The sequence below is a fragment of the Thermobia domestica genome, chromosome 2 (assembly GCF_964235325.1).
Source record: "Thermobia domestica chromosome 2, izTheDome1.hap1.1, whole genome shotgun sequence".
Lineage (NCBI taxonomy): Eukaryota > Metazoa > Arthropoda > Insecta > Zygentoma > Lepismatidae > Thermobia > Thermobia domestica.
The window spans coordinates 47,481,245-47,487,244 of record NC_137455.1 but is presented as its reverse complement, the minus strand read 5'-3'; positions in this window follow the sequence as shown (position 1 = coordinate 47,487,244).

The window sequence follows — 6,000 nt, the reverse complement described above, 5'->3', positions numbered from 1 at the left end:
TAGTACTCTTAGTAATAACATGAAGTGCGAACGTGAAATAAAAGCAAGGATAGAAATGGCGAAAGAAGCCTTTAGGAAGAAGAAAAGTCTGTTTTGTGGGACCTTGAATAAAGAGTTGAGAAAAAGACTCATAAAATGCTTCGTGTGGAGTGTTGTACTGTATGGGGCAGAAACGTGGACATTACGTAAAGTGACGAAAATCGACTGGAAGCCTTCGAAATGTGGGTGTGGAGAAGAATGGAAAGAATTAGTTGGGTCGAGCGGAAAACGAATGAGAGAGTGTTAGAAATGGTGGGTGAGAAAAGAACACTTTTAGATATTATTAGGAAGAGGAAGAGAAACTGGTTGGGACATTGCCTAAGAAGAGATTGTATCATGAGGGACGTCCTAGAGGGTATGGTGGCGGGAAAGAGAGGGGGAGGGCGAAGGAGACTATAATTAATGGATTATATAAAAACAGAAAGATCATACTCGAAGACGAAGAAGTTAGCGGAGAACCGTGGAGCATGGAAGCTTCTCAGCTGCGGCAAGTGACCGGCCAATAATGGCAAAGTACCTATGATGATGACATATAAATAGTAACTTATGAAAAATCGAATGTTTGAAAAATGTTTGACAAATCGAATCGAAATCGAAGGTCTCGAGAGCAACGCTTTATGTAGAAATGAAAGTCGATAAGCGCTGAGGACTGTCTCTTTCGCAGATTGTTACCGATACGTTCTCTCTCAGGATTTTCTGAGTAGCTTGGCAGTAATTCTACTGCCGCCTGAGACTGCTCGGAGAGCCTCACAGCAGTGATGTTAACCTCTATTTCTTTAACAATATTTTTTTCACAACTTACAAAACTATCAGACATTCTGTGCAAAGAAAATAAATTAATTATAAATTATAATTTCTGAAAGTAAATGGGTAGGGCGGGCCTCAGGGCTTCTTACGACCCTTCGCCACTGAATATATGTACCCACCTGTTCACAAAAAGCTGGAAACTCGTTCACAAACTAAATCCGAAAAAGTGAGCCTAGATCCGTCACAATTCCTGCAGTGATACTAACTGCAAACTGTACTGCCATCCGAGCGATGTGAAAATGTAAAAACAAAATCAAACTACTTATTTCTGAGATTAATATTGATTGCACACTTCATGCACAGTTTCAATATGTAAAAACAATCAATATCTTAGGTAGAAATTAATGAAAGAGACCAAAAATGACTATTTAGAACTTCAAGTGTCAACCTGCGCTTGGAGCGATACAATTATCAATATTATAACCCCTTTCCTTCAAAGTGTTTCCGTTGCCAAGCGGGTTTAGTAATGCTGATTAACATTTCTGAAGCGAAGGGCGCCGGTTCGAACCTCCGTGCGGAGAGTACGTTTTTATTTCTTCCTTTTTTTAAATATATGGGAACTGTGAAGTGCAGTCTGTACTCAGTATCTTTTTTATTTTAATATAAAAATTATCCTATTTGCATATCTGTATTTAAATTTGTATGTTTGTTTATTATGTAATCACAGAACAAGTTTAAGGTAATATGTTAATTTTTAATAAATTAAATGTAAAATATTATTCTTGGGAATTATTCCGAATGAAATTAAAGTTGAAACTTGAACGCGACTCCCTACGACAAGAGCGGTTAATCTCGCTATTTCTTCAAAATCTTTATATAGAGCCCATCATGCGAATTTGGCTGAAGGGGGAGCAGATTTTGGTGCAGAAGAAAATCATGTCCTTACCGCACATTGGAAAATTTTAATATTATTGTACAATAAATATTGATGTCAGGTAAATTATCTTATAGGGGCACCATACCTTATACCTAGTATATCATTCTATTTTTCATTTTTATGCTATGTGGTAGGTGTTCACTTTTTATTTAAAAAAACTTTCTTGGTTGAGAGGCGGTTCACTTCACCAGTTTTGAACTTTAAAAAAATAGGGTGAGATCTGGAGAAGGAGAGTCTTCGGAGATGAGAGGTGCTTGAGCCAGAGAATAGTTAACACGTAAAGTAAGATAATTCGTGTGAAAAAAATGTGTTCTGAAATATTAAATCGCCGATTCTGCAAGATAAGAACGATAAACATAAACTAAATACAGTGAACCAGTGCTATATTTTTCACAAGTTTAGTGTGTATTATTGGAGTATTATTGAAGAATTTTTCTTTTTTTCTTTTTTTTTAAAAAAAGTGCTCAACCTTGCGGGCAGTTGGAAGACTAACGCCTACCAGACATTGTCAGGGCAATGCAGCTCCCTTAGTTTTGGGGAGAATAATGTGTTGCTTCACATAACACATCTTTGGCAGATCTCACATAGTGTAAAAAAAATCGTTAACGTCAAGGAGAACGAAGCTGTTACTTGATCACAAACAATTAAAAGTTCTAAAAAAATCTTATATCAAATAGACAGTGTTTGCAGATGACTAAGAACGGACTATAATCCTGACTTTAAGAATATATGTGGTTTTTAGTGAACTTTGACTTATCCTTTTTAAAACAGTGAGATAAAAATATTAAGATTGTGTGCAAATCCTAGTTAATCGAACTCTGTACTAAAATCGCTTAACAAACTAATATCGACATCAACTAGATAAACATTTTATTAAGTAAAACTTCTCTACCTATATATATATGCATAGACATATACAAGGTCGGTAATTATCCCTGTGCACAGTGGAAAAGTGTAAAATGAAATATGTTCAAGTGATCCAGAAAGAATTATACCATTTTTTTTTAAATCTTCAATTATTGCTATTAAATCATATCAAAAAGCAAATGGCTGGTTCATATCTGAATTGTCCCAAGGTTCTGGAACTGGTGAGTACACTAATTTTTAGATGTACGATTTCCTGTTTTCTTTTTTTTTTAGCTGAAATTGTATGAAGGATTTCTTAGTGTTTCCCGTATGTATTGTCACTTCCTAACGGGGCACAGGAAGTAAAATTAGAACCCAAGTATTGACACAGGAGCTATATAGTAAGGGAGATATTAAAAAAAATAGAGAGATTGTGCACCACTTCGGTATCATTAGCAGTAAATTCTTTTATATATTTTTTTTAATTTTATGTGACCATTAACGCTACTCTCTTGGTTTTGATGATCGAATATCAGCTTCATAGCTCCTGCATTCTATCTTTCGATTGGATTCTAACAAGTCAGTACTCAGCCCTGTACTCAATGAAGAAAATATAAACAGTGTATTATTTAAATTGAGCATTGTGTAGTGGCGGCTCTGGAGTACATCCCACTAACACAATAAAGTAGTAGACTAGGTGTAATGCTCTACTCAAGTGAATCCTCTTTAGGGGCTCTTCACATACGGTTTGGCCCTTTACTGCCATAGGGTCATTCACAAAAATTTGGCGCCCAGTGTAAAAGCCAATTCAATAGTCACAAGCTTTTACTTGTTTGACTATTTGAAAATAAAGACAAAATACGGAAACACTTTTCGATTAGTAATTTACGGATTTTGTGCGGTTAAGTCCCAATTTGAAATATAATTCCCACAATAATATGAGTTTCATTGTGTTTGAAATTTGCATTGTATTTATGTGTTTTAGAATTTCAGGAAAATTAGTATATCAGGCATCTTAGTGTCTTAGTGTTTGGGGGGAAGAATACTTTCATTTTCAAGTAGCACTAAAGTAAATGGTCAGAACGCGACTGCAGATAAAGAAAATGGAACAAGAGTTAAGGTCACTTGAACTCGCACAGCGAGGTGATGAGTTATCTGAAGTTGAGACAGGAGATGATAGCCCTCCAGGCATCGATGAAACACCACTAGAGGTTACTCCAAATGCAGAAAACACACAAATTAACAGCACAGTTTTAGAAGTAGGAAATACAGGGAACTTGAATTTAACTATGCTTTTAGAACAAATCTTGAAAGGGCAAAAGCAGTTAGAAGAAAAGCTGGAATCAAGTGCTAAGAAGATGGAGTTAAGCGCTAGAAATTTAGAATCTGGACTCGAGCAGGTGCGAAGGGAGAATAGAGAATGTAACAAAAATTTAGAACAAAAGTTAGAAACCAGCACGAGTAATTTAGAACAAGGTTTAGCCCAGGTAAAAGAACTGCTAGGTCAGAGTGAACGACAACTAGTGGAAAGGATAGAGCAAAATACCAACGAGTTACGAAACAAACTAGAAAGTACCAGGGAAGAGGTGAGTTCTCAGATCAGTGACATTAACTATAAAATAGGACAGTTAGAAGACAATGCCGAAAAGGTTGCAAATACGGTAGATGAAAATTATGTAGAGTTATCAGAAGGTATGGAGCAGGTTTCAAGTCGGGTTGAACAGACTGTTGGTTGCGTCACTGAAAGAGTTATGAACGTTGAAAGTTCGGTGATAAGAGTTCATGAAAAAATGATGCTCGTAGAATTGAACTTTAATTCGGAGATAGCTCGGATCAGGGGTGAAATCCACCAAGACACACCTCTAGGAGAGATTCGCTCTGAGTGCAACAGCAGCATTCAGAGAATGCAAGAGACGGTAAATGGTGTGTACAAGAAACTGGAGGGAAAACTGGCCCAGTGGAAAGAGACAATGCAGCGTGAGACAGCTGAAATAGTGGACGGGAGAATCGCCTCTATGTCAGCTGGCTCACATAGAGCCGACTCGCCGTCCTCTGCACATCACCTCTCTTCTGGACACGATTTGGAGGGTTCTCAACCTGCAAACACCGGAAACTCCCAGAAAGCACTGCGACGCGAGCAACCGTCAACGTAACAGAATTGTCCTAATGATCACTCAAACCGTATGCAGTTGGCAACAGCACTAGGCTTTTTGCATCGGGATCTTACCCTACCCACGTACCACGGAAACGAGAGTGAGACGGTGACTCATAATTTCCTGATTGACTTGGAGAGGTACTTCGAATTAACTGGGGTGCCGAATGAGTTACGTCTCAATCTTGTATCTAAGTGTCTGAGAAATACTGCAGCCCAATGGTTTTCAGTGACAGCTGGGAAGATTCAAACATATGAAGAGTTCGTGAAACACTTCCGTGACTCGTACTTGAGTGAGGAGAGGTTAGCTAACCTCCGTGCCACCATATTAACTTCCCACTACGACCAGCGGATTCACAAACTTCCTTCTGATTATTTGCTGGAACTGCTGCATAAAAATAGCATACTTTCACCTCCTACGTCAGCTGAGACATTATTGAAGGTACTTCCTCGCCAGCTTGCAAACTGGCTTTTCAGATCAATCGTGTCCTCAAGGCCGAAAAGTATAACAGAGCTGTTGAATCTGGTTCAAGAACTTCAAACCTCCATAAAAGATAAAGACTATTATGGAAACAACAGGAAAGGTGTACACATGCTGGAAGTCGAAGTAGATAGCAGACCGGAAGTCTCCACTGGCAAGAGGGGTAGGAATTCTCCTCGACGGAATAACAGGAGATTCCGGAAGAGGGTTCCATACCAGAGACAAGACGATCATGAGAACGGAAGAAATAGTCCTCCTTGCCCTGACGACGCAAACGTGAGTGTACCTCCATCACGTGGTCGAGCAAATGGTTCCCGTAACGACACACCACGAAATAATAGAGGACGGAGAAATGGTACAAGGTCATTTCCCAATACTGCGAGATCAAAATATAGGGGGGAAGAGCAAGTACAAGTACTTGAGGCCTATGATGAGCGAAGAGCAACAGAAAGCAACAATGGAAATAATTTTTATGACACCACAAGTCATGGGAACCCTGCCTCAAGGCAATGATATGTTCCCGCATACGTTTGGGAAGACGGTAGGTGTGTGGAACTAACGAATACTCTGGCTGAAGCTGCGGATACAAAAAAAAACGGGTGTGTGCTTACTGAAGAAGGGGAATTAGACACTGATGATCGAGAAACCATACTTAAAGAAATTGTAATTACTTCAGAACAGGAATCTGGAAATTGTAGTACTTGTGAGAATATTGTTAAGCGGAAATATTTTGATGAAGAAAAGATGTAGAAATATCATTTAGAGATATTAGTGTGGAGACAGATAATTTAGTGTTGC